General features: G+C 33.9%; 1 pseudogene; it reads left to right on the plus strand.

Moving 5' to 3' along the window:
* The first annotated feature begins 13,453 nt into the window (after window positions 1–13,453).
* LOC149167232 (GEM-like protein 1 pseudogene) lies at window positions 13,454–14,353 on the plus strand (annotated as a pseudogene).
* The last annotated feature ends 4,432 nt before the right edge of the window (window positions 14,354–18,785 follow it).

The raw sequence follows: 18,785 nt of genomic DNA on the forward strand, positions 1-18,785 counted from the left end.
GTGTACTTGGGCATTCGTCATCACATGCATCAAATAGAATCGTCATCATTAGAATGATTATTTCCTAAGACTGTGGATCTAAAATAATTGCTTTCATGAGATTCACTACTGAGATTAACATATTTGGTATCAACTAATAATAAGGAAACACCATCTTCACACAAAGGATTTTACAAAAGAAAAGAAATATTGAAAGAATACTCACCTTCCTTCTCCTCTACCTGTGTAATTTGAATACCTTAAACATGATCACAATTTGGACTAACATCTTGAAAATCAAGAGAGTTTGAAAAACTCGCTGGTGGAGCAGATTAACCAAATGAATCATGGTACAAAGATTCATGGCATATAGATGATAGAAAAAAACAAAAATCCAGTTCAGATTTAAGACTAAAGTTATGAACAGTGACATCATCTTGCAGAATGAAGGAGTTAGTCTTCACCGTAGGCTTCATGAGCCATTTTCGGATTTTCTCCATTGAATCTAAATCATGAAAAGCAGGGGGAGGATGAAGATATGGATTACGAATTTGATTTTCAGACTTCCCAACTTCAAAATCATCATAAGTAGGCATCCACATCAGAACTGGAAAGGGAGGAGGACAAGGAACACAAGGAATCACAGATTCCTTCTCTGAAATTAGAGGTTCTTCATGATTTACAAGATTTGGGGAAGTAGAAACATCAGGTGGTTCAGAATCATCGTTTAAAGATATGTGAACCAAACGCTCAAACTTTTGCTTAAAGAAATCCTACTCTGTGTCTTCTTCAGGAAATTCATAGCAAAGGTGAAGGTATTGATCAAAGAAATACTCAAGTGATTCATTAGGCTTCATTCTTAGCTGATTGATTCTTTTAAGAACATCTTGGTAATCATACCTATAGAAGGCTTGATAAAGATCCTTGAGGAAATAATCAAGATAATGGATGGAAGTAGATGGTAAGGTATGAAACCATCTATTAACATGACCTTCAAGGGTGAGGAAGAAAGGCACACAAGAAAAATATATATCATTGATTTCATAACATTCACAAAATTTAAGAAAATTAGAAATGTGATCGGTTATGGATGTTCCAGCCTCACCATCAAACTTCAATTGAGAAAAGGGATAAAGAGGCTCATCATGGAATAAAATTTCACTAGGGGATAAGTTAGAAAAACACCCTGGGAGTATGATTTTAAGATGACCCATTTAGGATAAGAGCTTCAAAATAGATTCAATAGACATAACTTGTCATTTGACCCTCCTTCTAGTGACATTAGTTGACGGTGCTAGAAATTCGTCAACTAAGGGGGTCCCCCTAATGCGAAGTCCCAATTAGACCTCACACAGTTTGGAATAGGATCCCCATCTGGAGTATCGTCCCGATCTCCATATATTATTATAGATTTGCCTTGGATTTAGCCGTCAACAAGAGAGGATCACATATGTTCCTTCGAGAAGCAAGTGAGTGTGCCTAGTGAGTGTTCGGTTGTAAGTGTGTCAAGATTCTTCTATTACAGAGGGAAAAAGAGGTGATCCCATAAGAGCAAGGTAATAATACCACCCCTAGTAGAGACACACACAAACAAGAAAGATTAGTCTAACATCTGGTGTAGTCCACAAATATGTGACAGTCATGCAACCAATAGAAGAAGAAAGACCTTTCTAGCATCTAGCAGAATAGTCCACAAGGATGTGACAGTCATTGCAACTAACACAACACATCCTCAATACGATGAGCACTAAAATAACATAAATAGTTCAACTACTTTAATACAGGTGAAAAACAAACATGAATCATAAACATTCACAAAACAATCTTATAAACATTCATAATTCATGCATGAAGAACATGTTGGCCATCGTGCTTTATATATTAAGTAAAAGTTCTAGGACATATGTATAGAAAGAACACCACCATCTCCAATAGTGGAGATTGGAGCCACAACTTTCTCCCCAAAAGTACTAACTTTGTCTCTCTGATACCTTATGGGAGAAGCCAAGGTGAAAATTCCTTTTCTTGTACCACGAGGGTGTATATATAAGAAATGGGGTGATCCTACACCTCCCTTGTGACTCTTAGGTTACCATCATCACTTTTCAATTTCTCTATGACCTTTTGACTTCCTACATGACTTTTCAAATTACATGAATGACCCTTGGACTTTGACTTTACATTATATTTCTCCAATATTGAGTTACATATTACATAGAGCGATGTGGCACATGATGATTCATGACATGACATGACATGACACTAATGACATGGACTGCATAATGACATGGTAATGTATGTCCATTATTTGTTGTTGCTTTCTTTGTGTCTTATAAAAGGTGGTTCGTGACCACCTTCTTTTTCCTCCAAAATGGCTTGGAGATGAGGAGTCTTCAGTGCAATTTTATCTCCAAATGCTATCTCAATTTGATGTCCCTTTGCTTCCTCTTTATCGATCAATTGTTCTTTGTAGCTAATGAAGTGTCTTCTGGCATGGTCTACTTATCAATGTCCTTCAAAATCATCTCATCATGGTATGACAGAGTACCGACATCTGCAATTCACTGATGACAAGACAACATCATTCCTATAGGCCCCTAGTCTCAGATGCTACATGATGATCCATTGACTAAGACAGAACTGGGTGATAGGACGAGGGAGAGGCTTAGTGACTGCTCAATTGTTCAACTTAGGTAGTCAACATTAGATATATGATTCAAAGTATGCAAATTAATATTTAATTATTTAGAGTTTTATTAGAATATTTAATTAATTATTTAGAGTCTTAGAGTCTTCTTAGAATATCCATTTGTTATAAGATATATGTCATCTAGAAAGGTGTTGTTTCTTAGGAAATAATTTAGGAAAATAGTTAGGATTGTTGTTATAAGTGCACTAAATGTAAATGGAAACTTGTAAATGAAATAATTGTTCCATAACAAAATTAGTTTAGGACACAAGCATATTTAAATCTTGTTTCTCTCCACTTGCAAAATTGTTGAGTGATCGTGTGTAAGCTCTTTCATATTTTATGTAATTTTTGTTTTCCTTATTAATAAAATTTGTGTCTCTTAGGAAAATTCTACTATTATTGTGGTATCAGAACTTCAATGATTCAGGTGGTGTGAAGAAGGAGATTCTAGATTTGGAGGATTTTGGAAAACTCCATTGAATTGGTCAGCTATTGATTGGTATTCAAATTGTTCAACTTTTATTAAGGAAAATAATTTTACAACTCTTTTGTTATTTTCAGATTTTTAGACCTGGACATTATTATTTTTATAAATTTTCTATTATATTGGAGTTCGTTATCCTCATAAGGTACCTCACTCACTCATATGGCTTGAGAATTAACTTCTGCAACCAACACTGCAATTTCTGTGACAGTCAAATCCATTTCCATTTTTCTTTCCCAAGTTGTTAGTCATGATTTCTCCCCTCGTTCTTCTAGTTTTTCTTTTAGAAAATCACTACTCTGTATCATCTCATCGCAATGAAAAATGAAGTTTGGAAAATTTGAGCGCCCCCACTATGGTCTTCTAACTCTCCACGTTCCATTACTCTATGCACAATTATTTTTAGTAACAACACTCTTAAATATTTGTTATGTAAATAAACATGAACATAAGAGTGTGTAGGACGGAAAATCACCACGACCTTTCGCAACAATAACCATGAGAGTTCTTTCATTTCATTACTATTATTGCTATCTTGTACTACATGAAAAATGGGAAAACATCCCTCATGAATCGATGAATGAGTGCAAGTGTATTCAGAGCTGGGATGATGTGATAAGAAATAGAAAAATTGTAAATTTTCGGGATGATGCACTAAGCAACAATGAAATACGATAAGGTGAATAATAGGAAAATTTCCCATCAAGCAACGAGTATTCAATATATGTGTCAGCAAATCCAGGGGAAAATATATATAGTGAATGTACATCCAATAGGATATATATAGCAGGGCATACTCCGTTGCAATTTGGTCTAGTTATTGGACATGTTGAGTAGAGGTCATGACCCCTTGTGGGCTCCTCTTCGACCTCGTAATCTTGTGACTGAGCTAGATTTGGAGTGATGAAAAGTCACAGAAGAACCAACATGAGGAGTTGTGTTGGATTGAGAGTTGTGTAGCAGAACCACTCATAAATGTGTGACCTTGTTATATGCATCAAGTCAAATATTGAAAAAATCAATTCACCTTTTTTGTAATAAGGTAAGTTTCTAATAGAAGTGTAAATTTTTGGAGAGCTAATGTATGTTGTTTTTTTTTTACATTTTTTTTGTAATGGCATATCTTGTTTCAAAAAAAGAAATTTCTTTTTGGAGGGATAAGGTGTGATTTTTATTGAATTTTGTAATCGTGGAGTGATAAGGTGTAAACTTTTGAGGGAAGCAAGTTTGTAAATTTTTATTTGCAGGGGGGGGGGGGGGGGGGGGGAACTATAGTCAACGAAGTCAAATTGCAAGAGAATTGTAAAAGTCAAATTTTGAAAGTTTCATTGTAAAATTTAAGAAAAGTTGACTAGAGCCAATTGCAAAGCTCAGTCACTTTTCTCCTCAAATGACTATACGAGGGTCAAAGCCAAGCCTCAATAGATTTCTTTTTGTTGTGGCATTGTGTGTGGTGTGTTGTCCATCTTCTTTTTGTGGTGCATGATCCATCTTGGTGCATACATTTACTTTTACAATGTCCAAGTTGATAAATTTATTTTATGAGTCTGACAAACTTGAAGGCTCAAAGAATTACAAGACATGGAAAAGACACATAGAAAGAACCTTAATTTACAATGAACTTTGGCAAGATGTATGTGATGGTGATGTTAAACCAAACAAACCTACAGATGCAGACTCACTAGCTAAATGGGAGATCAAAAATGCCAAAGCATTAGCATTAATTAAATCTTCAGTTAATGATGAAATGTATGTTCACATTGAAAATGCTTCTGATGCATGGTCTTCTTGGAAAAAATTTAAATATTTATTTGATACACAACCAGAATCTAAGAGAGTTGATCTTCAATTAAAGTTTCTTCAACAAAAATTGACATAAGGGGGAGATGTACTTGAATACATTTCTAGACTTAAGAACATTAAGAAGGAAATAGTAAAGGCTGGATTTAAAGCAATGGATAATAGATTCATGACTACTATTTTGATTACTGGTTTTCCTTATTCATATAAAAAATTATTGTAAACTTTATAGGTAACTGGAAAGCTAAATAAGTTAAAATTTGATGAATTAAGTGAAATGCTAACTCAACATGACAAAATTTTTGGAAGGAAGAAACATATTGTAGAAGATGTCCTCTTTACAAAAGATAGCACTAGTAAATCTTCAATTGAAAGTTCTAGAGGTAGAGAAAGAGGGCACAACAATAAAAATCAAGGAGCATATAGAGGATAAGGTCGTGGTAGAAGTCAAGGTAGAGGGAACAACTTCAACAGAGGAAACAGTTTTGGCAGAGGCAATATTCATGGTAGTGGCAACAATCAAGGAAAAGAACAAAGTCAAGGTAGAGGACAAAATCAGGGTAGAGGACAAAACAGAGGCAGAGGCCAGAGGCAAGGCAGAGGAAAATATTTAAATCAAGTTGTTTGTAGAATATGTAACAAAGTTGGTCATTATGTTGAATATTGTCGAACATCTATTGAAAAATTCCAAAGTTTCAACAACACTTGGCACAATTTTCTAATGGTCAGGAAGATGATGTCTTATAATATGTCTTTACTACACTTCAAAGTTCAGAATCAACAACAATATAGGTCTCCACATATCTTAAAAGTGATTATGAAGATGCTTGGATTTTACATATGGGGGAAACACAACATATGGCTTTTCGACGTGACTTCTTTTAGACTTTTCAATAATTCCAACTCAATTCAATCTTTATTGCAGATGATACAAGACACAATCCTTGCGGAAAAGGTGTAGTAAAAGCACCTCTTCTTGGAATTGGATAAAAACTCATCTCAAATGTTTGGTATGTACTAACTTTCAAGAAGAATTTGTTATCATTAGTCACGATTCGACAAGGACATCAGGTTGTTATGGAGGATGGCTTAGTAAAAATCAAATGCATAAAAAAAAATATGAAGACAGTCATGACATAATATGAAGATGTAAAACTTTTAAGAATGAAAGGAACAATCATTCCACGGAATTTTGATTTTGTAGGACCAAAAAGTATAAATATTTCACCAATAAGGTTGTGGCATGTTAGATATGGGCATCTAAACCTTGAAAGTCTCTCTCAAGTCCAAAAGAAGGGAATGGTTAATGGAACTACAACTTTTAAGAAATAAAATGAAATATGCGAAGCTTGCATTTATGGGAAACAAGGTCCAGATACTTTTCCAACAAGTCCATGGCGTGCAAATAGGTGTTTGCAATTGGTTCACAGGGACATTTGTGGACCTCTACAGACTTCTCTAAGAGGTTGTATATACTTTTTACTCTTCATTGATGATTTTAGTAGAATGAATTGGGTTTATTTTTTGAAACAAAAGTCAGAAACATTAAAAAAATTTAATACTTTTCTCCAACTGGTTGAGAATGAAGTTAAAGAAAAAATTGGCACTCACAGGACAAACAATAGAGGGGAATTCACTTCCAATTAATTCCAAACTTATTGAAGGGATAATGATATCAAAAGACAACTTAAAAATGTCTACACTCCACAAAAAATGGAGTAGTAGAGAGAATTAATCCCACCTTGTTAGGTAGGGCAGGATCCATGTTAACTTTCAAAAATTTAAGTCCTTTATATTGGGTAGAAGCAACACTTACAACAATCTACTTAAGGAGCATGTATCCTACTACTTATTTGGATGGAATTACACCATATGAAGCATGGTTTGGTTTCAAACCTTGAGTCAAAAATTTTATATTTTTTGGTTCAGTGTGTTATGCCTTAGTTCCAAAAGAAAAGAAAACTAAGCTCGATTCACGAAGTTTGAAGTGTACATTGATTGGATATTTTGATGAAAAGAAGGGATATCGTCTTCTTTCCAATGGAAATTTTATTGTTATAAGGGATGTTATATTTGATGAAATAGAAAGCAAGAGTGCCACAAAGATAGAAATTCTTCTATAGAAACTGGAAATTAAGGGAGACAAAAAATAAAAGCAGAAAGGAAAATAAACCAAGTACACAACATTGTATGATATTAAATTTCCTTCATCAAAAAATGGTTCATGGAGCTCACCTACTTCATCTAGACCATCTGGATCTTCTGGAAGATCATTTGAGTCTTCTAGCAAAAATTCATCTAACATTGACTCTTCACCCCCTCAAACTTCAGATGATTGAAGAACATTTGTTTGTATCAATCCACTTTATAATGATGGTGATTATTCAGATCCAAAAACAAGTTAACATCAACTTCCTAAACGGGCCATTCACATTTTAAGGCATGTCAGGCCAGATGAACAAAACCAAAATAGGAACATGAAGTTCACAAAGAAATGAAGAAATTTTTTCCTTAATAACAAATGATTTCAATGATCCCTCCACAAAAAAAGGGACAGTAAAACATATAGAATGTAAAAAGGCAATGGTTGAATAATACAAGGTAGTGATGGAAAACAACACTTGGAAACTTGTTGACTGTCCTAAAAATGTGAAACCCACTAGATGCAAATGGGTTTAAAGAATTAAGTATAATATAGATGGAGACATTGAAAAGTACATGGAAAGGCTTATTTCCAAAGGTTTTGCACAACAAGAAGGATTTGACTATGAGGAAACATTTGCACCTGGAACAGCATCAGGTTAACACTTGCATTAGTAGCTCAAAAAGGATGGAAAGTACATTAGATAGATGTCAAAATTGCCTTCCTATATGGATACTTGTAGGAAGAAGTATATATGACTCAACCTCTAGGTTTTGAGATTGAAGGGTAGGAACACAAAGTATGCAAACTGATTAAGGCTTTATATGCATTGAAACAATCTCCATGAGCTTGGTATGGAAAAATCGACGAGTACCTTCGCAAGGTTAGATTTAATTGAAGTGAATCTTATGATACTCTATATGTGTGCCATCAGGGTAAAAATATGGTGATTCTAGTTATGTATGTGGATGAGTTGATCATTAGTGGGAACAATAATGATCATATTTTGCATGTAAAGAAGGAGTTGTAGGCTAGATTTAATGGGATTACTTCACTACTATCTTGTAGTTGAAGTATTTAAAGATCCAAATAATATTTTCCGTAGTCAAAGAAAGTATGCATATGAACTTCTGGAATGCAAGATTGCAATCCCGTTCTCACCCCAATGAAACAAAACTCAAAATTTTCAAAATTTGAAGGGGGGAATTGGTAAATAGGACTAATTATAGATAGTTGATTGGAAGTTTGATCTATCTGAAAACCAATCATCCAAACTTATCTTATGTAGTCAGTTTTCTATCATGATTTATGCATGGACCAAGGAAAATCCATTGGAATGCAACAAAAAGGGTCCTTAGATATATACAAGGGACGAAATATTTCAGTCTTCTTTACAAAAATACTAAGAACTTTGTACTTGGTGGATATTCAAATGAAAATTTTGCTGGAAGTATTGATGATCAAACATCAACATCAAGTTATTTGATGAAAATGGGCTTGATTGCAGTTTCTTGGAGTTGCAAGAAGAAAGCTATTGTGGCCACTTGCTTGGTAGAGGAAGAATATATATCAGCATGGGAAGAAGCATGTGAAATAGTTTGGTTGCACATAGTTTTGTAGGGTTTAGGCATTCCTCAAGCAAAATCCACACGTTTATTCATCGAGAGCCAATCAGTCATAAAGCTTGCCAAAAATATAGTTTCATATTCTAAAACAAGGCATGTGGACACAAAGTATCATTAGTAACATCAGAAAACTCATTGAAAAGGATGTAATCAAACTAGTATATTGTCCTTTAGAAGACTAGATCTCAGATATTTTGACAAAACCACTTTCTAGGATCAAATTTACTAAGTTTAGGGAAGAGATTGGTATTTGTTGTAATGTACCTTTCGATCAAAGGGGGGAATGTTAGATATATGATCAAAAGTACACAAATTAATATTTAACTATTTAGAGTTTTTTTAGAATATTTAATTAATTATTTAGAGTCTTAGAGTCTTCTTAGAATATCTATTTGTTATAGGAGATATGACATCTCGAAAGGTTTCGTTTCTTAGGAACTAATTTATGAAAACAATTAGGAGTGTTGTTATAAGTGAATCAAATGTAAATGGACACTTGTAAATGAAAGAAGTGATCCATAACAAAATTAGTTTAGGACACAAGCTTATTTTAAGCTTGTTTCTCTCCACTTGGAAGAGTGTTGAGTGATCGTGTGTAAGCTCTTCCAGATTTTATGTAATTTTTATTTCCTTTATTAATAAAGTTTGTGTGTATGAGGAAACTTCTGCTATTAGTTGGGGGGGAAGCTTGAACCTTTATATTGTATAATGCGCAGTTCAGGCTGGACTGGGTAAGTAGATTGTGCAGTTTTAAGAGTTAGTGAGTCAAACCAAAGGGGTTTGCACTATTTCATCCAGCTGTGTAGTTTTGAAAGGAAGAGGAGGATAGGTGACTGCACAGTTACATGAATTAGGATCTCAAGGGCTTGGCTTGAGGCCTGATACTATGCAATGCATAGTTAAGGCCTAGCTAGAGGGCATGATTGCATAGTTTTTGAGGCCAAGGCTCAAGCTTGAGCACTGAAATTGCAAAATTCATAGTACTAAAAGGACACGTGGTCATGTGATTTCATAGTTGTGCATTTTAGGAGCTCAAGACTTAGGCTTGAGGACTGAGACTGTGAAATGTGCAGTGTTGGCTTGTTTGTAGAGAAAGATTGCGCAATTCTGGGACTCAAGAGTTGGGTTTGAACACTGATGTTGTGAAATGCGCATTTCTAGGAGGAAGAGACTGCACATTGTGTAGTACCAAGAGACAAGGTTACTTCTTGAGGAATGAGACTGCATAGTCTATAGTTCAAGAGGGTTGGATGAGGCTGAGTGGTCCAGTCGAGAGTTTTTCCAATTTTGGCTAAGTGTTGGATTAATGAGAGGAATTTGAATAAAAGCAAGAGTTGAACATGATCACACATTTAGTTCACTTTACAAAACAACATGGAACACTCAAAACCCATGAAAAACATACTTTCCTCAATGCAACAACATTGAGACAGCCCATTCCAAGTGCAACACTAAAGATATACTTTGTGACGATTGTGACAACACTTGTGCGGAAATGCATGAAACTTTGGAAATGAGTGTGTAACATGTATACATGATAAGAAAAACTCATTATCAAAAATATTTCCCCCTGAAACAAAGAAAAACTCCACTTTACACAAAGCGAAAATTCCCATGCCAAGAGACAACACATGTTATATGAAAATAAAAGTGCGAATGACACTTACAATATGCGAACGATGGTGAAAACAACACATGCTAGGGAAAATACAAAATGAAAATAAAACTAAATAAAGGGAAATTAGGAAAAAGACACAACCGAAAAAATGAAAATGACACTCATGAAAATAAGGTGTGTAAGGCGATAGTTTGTAAAACTCACTGAAATACAAGTACAAATGCATATATAAGTGAGGAACTGTCGATGTTAGTGCACACTGACTATTGACATGGATTGGACATCGCACATGCATAGTGTCGATGGGCCGTGCTATGCTTGTTCAAGTTTACGTAAAAGAAGTACTCATGATTTCATTACGGACTGAGCATGTGTGAGTAGGTGACTTTGACACTTACAATCCAAAAGGAAGTGCAAATAATAATTAGAGATAGGAGTGACCACAACAAATTTGATTGAAAGATCCATGGTAGGCTCGAAAATCTAAGTGTAGGTGAAATTTTGGAGGGTGTTTTTCGTAGCAACAACAAAATGCTAGCCATCATATCAAATTTCGGTTTTGAAACTAGAAATCCTAGTTTGGATTTGAGAGTGAAATCACTCAGATTGCACTACTAATATTCAATGGAGAACAATATTTCTAAGAAATATTGAGGTATTCTAGTGTTATCTATTGATTTGATGGTATTATTTATTATTTTCTATCTCGTTGTGACATGACGGGAGATACCCATGAAGATATTAATTGCTAAGCCATTGTTGGGGTCAATTTGGTAGTCACGCCTCATATAATCAAGGGGAATCAAATGTATGGTGCCAAAAATAAGTTCTAGAGTTTGAACAGACCCGAAAAACTTTCACTTCCTTGTTGGTTGAAGTATTTAGCTGAGACATGAAATTGCAAAGGTGGAAAGAGGTCGAATGCCCTCTCATTTATTATTAGACGTGTTTCCTTTCTACTGAGGAACATATTGTTTCCATTGGGGACAAATTTACATTCAACCATGACCCTCTTTGTTGATGGAGGAAATCTATGGGTTGTATTCCTTTGTTATTCTATGTGCTTCTCTACTGGGGATGAGGGAGAGAACTTCTAAGTTTAAATATTATTCAGGTTGAGCTTCATACAACCCATTTCTTTGGAACGTTGTAGCTGTTGGTGTCATTTCCTTATGGGTGGGACGAGGTATGAAGAAAAGGACTAATGTTATACACTATAAACACAACAAAAAATAAGTGTGGTTATTTTCTCTCGAGGGACTACTAAATTGAAGACATCTTCACCTGAGAGAAAGAACCAAGTTTTACAGTCACATTATTCTATCATGTATTTTCTTAGAAAATAAACAAAGATGATTTTTTCTTGTCATTTCCTTTGTGGTGAAGATTATATATCAACACTATAAAGCTTTTGAGTTTTTAATATAAATATATCAGTTCACTGGGGTGTGTTTTAAGGGTGTTTATTATCACTGTGTGTCATTATTGAGAGTGAATGCATGAATGTGCACCTATAGCAGTGTTTTCCCTAAATTGTTTGAAGAAATCTGCGACAAAACTCAGTCACACACTTAGAAAATTATTGAAATTTTACGTTTAACCCCATGTGAGAATATTATAGTGGTAAATGGTCACCTATAGCAAGTACAAACGAATTTTTTGAAGAATTATATCATTGAAACTCAAGCCCAAAAGCATAGAATTTTTAGAGGAAAATTGGAAGATTAACAAGGAGGATTATTACGAAGTATCTGTAATCTTCAATAATGAACTATTTTCCTACTCTTTATAGATGGGAATTGGTATGGTTTTGTACAAAATTGTAGATATGGCATGCATAATTAATTAACTTTCCCATCCATGTCACATTCAAAGTAATAGATTTAAGTTCTGAGTTCAAATAATAAATAAGGTAAAGTGTCCAAAATCTTCGTGGATATTTAGTTTCCATAACCATGTTTGAAACATTACAAATAGGTGAATTATTTGTGACTTTACACATACGAATTAACACCTACTTATTTAGTGGCTTTAATGAACATTGCACTCATATAATGTGCAAACATCCACCACTTTCAAGAAGAGTGGTCCAATCTTTGATGAAGCCATGAACTTGATGAGTCGATGGCATCCTGGATCCATCCATTCATCAACAATACTAACACCTAATGATTTAATTGGTGCTAGGAGATTATCCACCTTTACCTTAACAAACCAACAATGTCATTCAATTTCATTCTAAGCTTCCATGCAGTTAGGGGAACTTACTTGATTCGATCCCATTCAACTACAACTTGACACATCTCAAAAACAAAGGAGACCTTGCAACATTAAATGAAATAAAGTTGAGATAGAGAAATAATTTAATGGTAAGGTCAACGGTCAACTTCCTCTCACAACCCTTGTTTAAATATATTGTCCATTGGACTGCCAGTTGGAGCTTTCCTCTTCTTTACTGGCTCAAATTCAACTCCACTACCATTTTTTCTAAATGGCTCCTTAAGAATGTAAGAGGATCATCATCTCTATGTGTCCCACATGTTGTTGTTGTTGAATTTTGTAGCTATGGCCAGTCTTTATAAATAATGTTTTAGCATTTCAAATATATGTTATGATAAAATCCTCTACCACAACACTAATAAAAGTGTACCCATCACTCAAAAAAATCTTGATTTGACATGTGAAGTTTTTTATGTATCTTATTTTAATGCTTAAAGGGTGATACTGATGATGAAGATCCAAATATAGGAAATTATTTTGATGATATGTATGTATTTTTCGTAACATGCTTTTTTTTCACACTAGAGGCCATCCTACGCCTATTTGTTGATGTATTTTTGGTTCAAAAATGTATTGCACTAATTGCTATTTTGGTTAAATGCACTCTTATTGACATATAAATGAGAACTTTCACATATTTGTGTACAAATGGTTTAGATTCATATAGTTGTACATTAATGATTATGATTTTATTTAAAATTTGAATATTTTTTGTTTTTAGGTTGATCTTTGTTTTACCAGTACCTGATCTAGCAATTATCATTTTTTATTGTTCTTTGAACTTATAGAATTTTAGCATGGATAGTTCCAAGATAATTATATTCTCTAAGTTATGGCTTTGTTTCTATTGTGCACACCTAAGGTTGATGCATTCTTAGAGCACTTGCATAGATGGAGTAGAAATGTTGATGTCCTAGTTGAGCATTTTTGGGCTCACAGTAAGTCTATAAACCTTTCTGTCTGCATAATATTTCAATATGAGTAAAAATTGATATTTCATTATATGAAAAGTGAGTAAATGATTTTCAATATAAACTTCTCATAGAATGCATCTGTTTTTTCATTGTGTTCAGTGAAGCTTGGGGGAAGCATGTTTGAAACAGTATGGGGAAAACTGAGCTTGGGGACCAAAATAGTAGCTCAAGGTGGAGTTGACAAAATGTTTAAGTTGAGCTTCAGTGTTGGTCCAACATAGAAGCTCTTGAAAACTTCATCTTGTTACTTGTCAACCAGCAGTGGCCCTATGGCAGGGCTACTATTCATATCAACAGAAAAGGTAGGCTTCGATAATGACCATCGACTCTCATTCACATCTTTCAAGGAAACTGCAACTACTACAAAGCAATAGATACATTATCACATTGACTAATGTTTGTGAATTCAACTTTATTTTAATGTTTCCTTTTTATTGGGTGTATTACACAATATCCCTTTCCTAGGTTTCCAAAAGAAATATTTTACATGCTTACAAAAAATATTTTTTATGAAGCTTTCATTTCTTAAGTATTTATGTTAAACATAAATTCCTTCAATAATCAGACATTTGTAACTAATATTTGATTTATTGGATTGGATATTGTAGGTGGCTATACCTCTTGGAAGAGTGAGATCAGTGAACCCATGTGAGAATGTGAACAAGCCTTCAGAGAAATATATACAAATCCAGATTGTAGATAATCATGAATTTTGGTTCATGGGCTTCTTTCCTTATTTGGTGCAAATGTACTCATAAAGATATTATCATGTAAATTATTGATCAACTTCATGATCTTGATTTGCAGACAAATCAACTTGAAACGTGGATTTCAGCAAACCATATATCTGCTTGTTTATGTTTACAATAAGGTGTATGTTTTACTCACTATTTTATTTTTCTCACTATGCTTGCTCACGTGAAACTTGCTTTGAAATCAATATTGACATCAAGAAGCAAGCATATTCTAAATTTTCACACAATAATTTTCAGAAAGACACCCAAAAATACTGAGGGAAAAAAATATTGTATATCTAGTTGATTATATTGTACATAATGTGCATTTCTCTTCATGTTTTTGTTGTAATGCAATGTATATGGAATTGTTCTACTCATAAATGTGCTCTAACTTATCACTGAATTGTGGTTATGTTTCTCATGGTTCTTTGAATGCAATGAAATGGGCCTATTTCCCGTGATAATATTGTACATCCATCTAGTTATTGATCACACATCTAGTAGTTTTTCAAAATACACCCAAAAATACTATACATCTAGTCGATCATAGTGTACATAATGTGCATTTATTTTCATGTTATTTTGTGATGCAATGTATATGGAATTCTTCTACCTATAATTGTTCTTTAACATATTACTGAACTGTGGTTATGATGCTCATGGTTCTTTGAATGGAACAAAATGTGTCTATTTCACACTAATGTTCTTTATATCCTTGCAGTTCTCTCAACTTCCCTCAATTTCCTTTATTATTATCTTCTAAATAAGAATGTGTTTCTTTTAGTCTTTTTGCATCCACACTTTTTCTAGTGTCTCAAAATAAAATCTTCTCCAGCCTGCTAGAATATGTGTCCATTTACTTTTGTCAACTCCTTGAATTTTCATTAAGAGTCACCATTATTGATGTCCAAACAATGTTTGAGAATTAGAGGATACTTGTGTGACACCAATGATGGTAAACAACATGGAAACATGAGGAACTTAATGGCATGAACACTGGTGATATTATGGAGTGCAATGATAAATTATTTTCTCTATAAGCAATATTGGTACATGTGAAAGAGCATCATGTGGATCCACTGTAACCAAACTCACGGGTATGTGTCATTACTTTAATTTAAAAAAAAGAGATACTTTGTTTACTATATATTTACTATTTCTATTTATAGTCAACACATTAAAGAGATCCTTCCTGAACTCAAAGGTTACTTAAGATGTACTTTCTTAGATGCTACTTAAAGACTTACCTTGAAACAAAACACCATATGAATTATTTAAGTGGGATAAAATACTAAGAGGACAAACCCTTTATTTAGAAAGTGATGTATTCTTTGTGTTGAGAGATTCTCTCTAGTTGAAAATGGTAGAGATGTAATGTAATTTCCTGTTTAACATTTTAACTTGGTCAAAATAAAATAAAACTAAAATTAAATTAAATTAAAAATTAAAAATAAAATAAGACATAAATTAATAATTGTATTTATAATTAATAATTAAACTAGCCCAGATCCATTTTAACTCCCAATCTACCAAGAGTCGAGATGGATCAAATATCCTGAGATGCAAACCTTATTTTAAAATGAAACGAGATTTGATTTGTCTTGATGCTTGGTAGATCTTGAGTTAAGATAGATCTAGCCCAGTTTTATTATGTCTCTAATAGTAAACCTAAGAGAAAAACATCCATCCATATAACTTATGATATTTAGTAGAGTTTCCTAGCAGGGAAATGGTATTATGTTTGAATAGTTGAGATCCAAATTTTTTCTTAGATCCTGCAAGCTCTTTAAAAAAGAAAAATATTGCAGACAACATTGTCACTGTTAGATTTATTGTTTCATCTTTCAGAGAGAAGAGAATGGAATGGTATTAGGTTAAGAAATCTTATAGAGAGAGGAGAATAAAGCAATATCCTATGATGCTTATTGTAAGAAGCACATTTAGTTTAATCATAGGGCATGCAATAGGTGATCATACAATAAACAGGTACCAATTAGACAATAAACATGTCATTATAAATGTTTTATTGTTCCATGCCAAAACTAAAATATGAGACTGGATTGACCATTGTTTTAAAACATTTGTAGTTTGTCATCATGAACTCCCTTTTTCACCTTGTTCTCAACATAGACTATGAATGCATATTTGATGCTTCTCTATGTAGTCCTTGGAACCTCCATTTATTTCATTCTATTTTATGTGAATTAATAATTGTTTGTATTCCATGTTCTAATCGAAAGTATTGTATATCGTTGTAATACTGCACCTAAACCTAACCTTTCTTCTTGATCCATAAGGCTTCTTCCCATGATCATGCTTTACATTTTTTCACAACTTCATCACTAGGTGGTAAAATCTCTCAGAGTATTATGCTCATGCAACCATTTCGGAGGTTACATGTGGGAAATATTTTTCTCCTTCACACACCTTTTGGGTTATGTTGCTTAGTTAAGGAAATGATTACCTTACAACATTTTAATATATTGATAGACAAACTGTACATTCACTCCTTGAATCATATATAAAACAAACCCATGAAACGAAATTCATGATTGTCTACAAGTTGAATTCATGCCTATCTATCTCATAATTCCAGTCCATGGGTTTCATTCCTAGCATAAAATGCCAGTAGGAACATGGCCTTAGAAGTAATTCCTTCAGAATCCATAGGGAACATCTAGGCTTGTGCTTGAACACCTTATTTGGTGCAAATGTATTCATAAAGATTCATCAATTGATTTTTCATAATCATATAGATCAATTTATATGTCATTTTATATACATGCACATAATCAATATTTCTAAACTACGGTTGATCTTTGTGTGCCTTAGACCATTAAATGCCACAAATCAGAGTGAGATGTTCTTGAGTGTGGGTTGAGTAATTTTGCATTGTGGGAGAACTAATATGCATCTACAATGTATATCAAAAGAAGAAAGGTGAATTGAAGAATGCATATGGAGTCATAAGAGATCAATCTTGTTACTATACTAGGGATATAAATATAAAGGGGTATAAAAAATGTTATTGAAAAAATGGATACCTGCAATATCTAGTGAAAGAAAGGGTTTTTTAAATTGGGAAGGTGTATTGGGTTCATATTGGTAGGGGGTTAAATAAATCAATTTTTAGAGGTATTTTATGATATATAGTGAAATTAAGGGTATTGTTTAGTATGCCATGAACACACATTCTATGTCAGAGGTTTATTAAGTGAAGCACCTGTTATCACCTGGATTGAACCTCAAGTTGAAGGAGGCAATGCCAGGGTAACCACAAACCACGCTTAGCCAAGTAGCTAGCCCTACTAGGCTGGGAGAGGGATCTCTCCATAAGGATCTCAACCAAGATGACTGGATCAGGAAAAGGATTTTACGCTAGGTATAGTAGCATGAAGTTTTGATTGGATTTTGAAGGGGTTTTGCTAGATCAGGAGGAGTTGGGCAGTTTAGGTATGGGAAATTAGGTCAGAAATGTAGGGTGTCCTATGGGGCAAGGTAGGCATAGGATTTATCACTTTAGGGCTTGATGAGGTGAGATGTTTAAGACTGCTGAGAAGCTAAGAAGGGCATGTGACAATCATGGATCCTTCTTAAACAATAGAAAACATATAAATGTGAATATTTACCCAAAGTAGAGCAGTGTTGTGATGGATTCTGCCTATCAACTTGAAAACATTCACTAAGAAGCAATGGAATGATTAATGAAACATACAAAACATTCTAACATATGATCAAAAAATAAGAAATTGTACTAAAACTCCATACCACATGGATCCCATAAAAATAGCTGAATTTCTCATTAGTCTCCTGCCAAGCTGCTTACAAAGATGTACAATCAAGGTCTGAGCATCCAACTGAGTCCAACCCTTTACAATGAGAAATAAGAAGAGGATATAGACATGATTTAAACCTCCTCCCATCATCAAGGGTCAAATCCCTAAGATGAGGAGCTAATCTAACTAATACTGAACAAGAAACAGGTATATAGGCATCATCAACAACTTGCCTCTAAAAGTGAAAAATTGATTCATTTGAGCTTAAAATAACTTCTAAAGCAATGAATATACCCTATATCACTATTTTTATATCATAATCACATTCCAAGTCATCATTTAAAATGGTAAACCATCCACCATGAGAGAGAATCCATGATTACAGTAAAAAATGGAAAAAAGGCAACCTTGAGCAAAAACTGTCAAAAGCGCAGTGCCAATTATAGGTTCCTTTTAGAGGCCTTCCTGGCATCCAAATTGAGCCCATGAAAGCTCATTGTAAAGGTCTTCAAGTCTACTTTCCAAAACACCTAGAATTGATACATTTGAAGCTCATTTGACCCTTCAAAACGTGATTCTTCCAAGACTTCTTCTGTGTGTCCAAAAAGTGGCAGAAAGGTCATTTTTAGGGTGTTTTTGACCTTTTGGTGGACCAGTTCTGCCCCAAAAAATTTGAA

Source organism: Pinus tabuliformis, chromosome 5_1 (genome assembly GCF_031772625.1).
Source record: "Pinus tabuliformis cultivar Carrire ecotype Pingquan chromosome 5_1, CPIR1, whole genome shotgun sequence".
NCBI lineage: Eukaryota > Viridiplantae > Streptophyta > Pinopsida > Pinales > Pinaceae > Pinus > Pinus tabuliformis.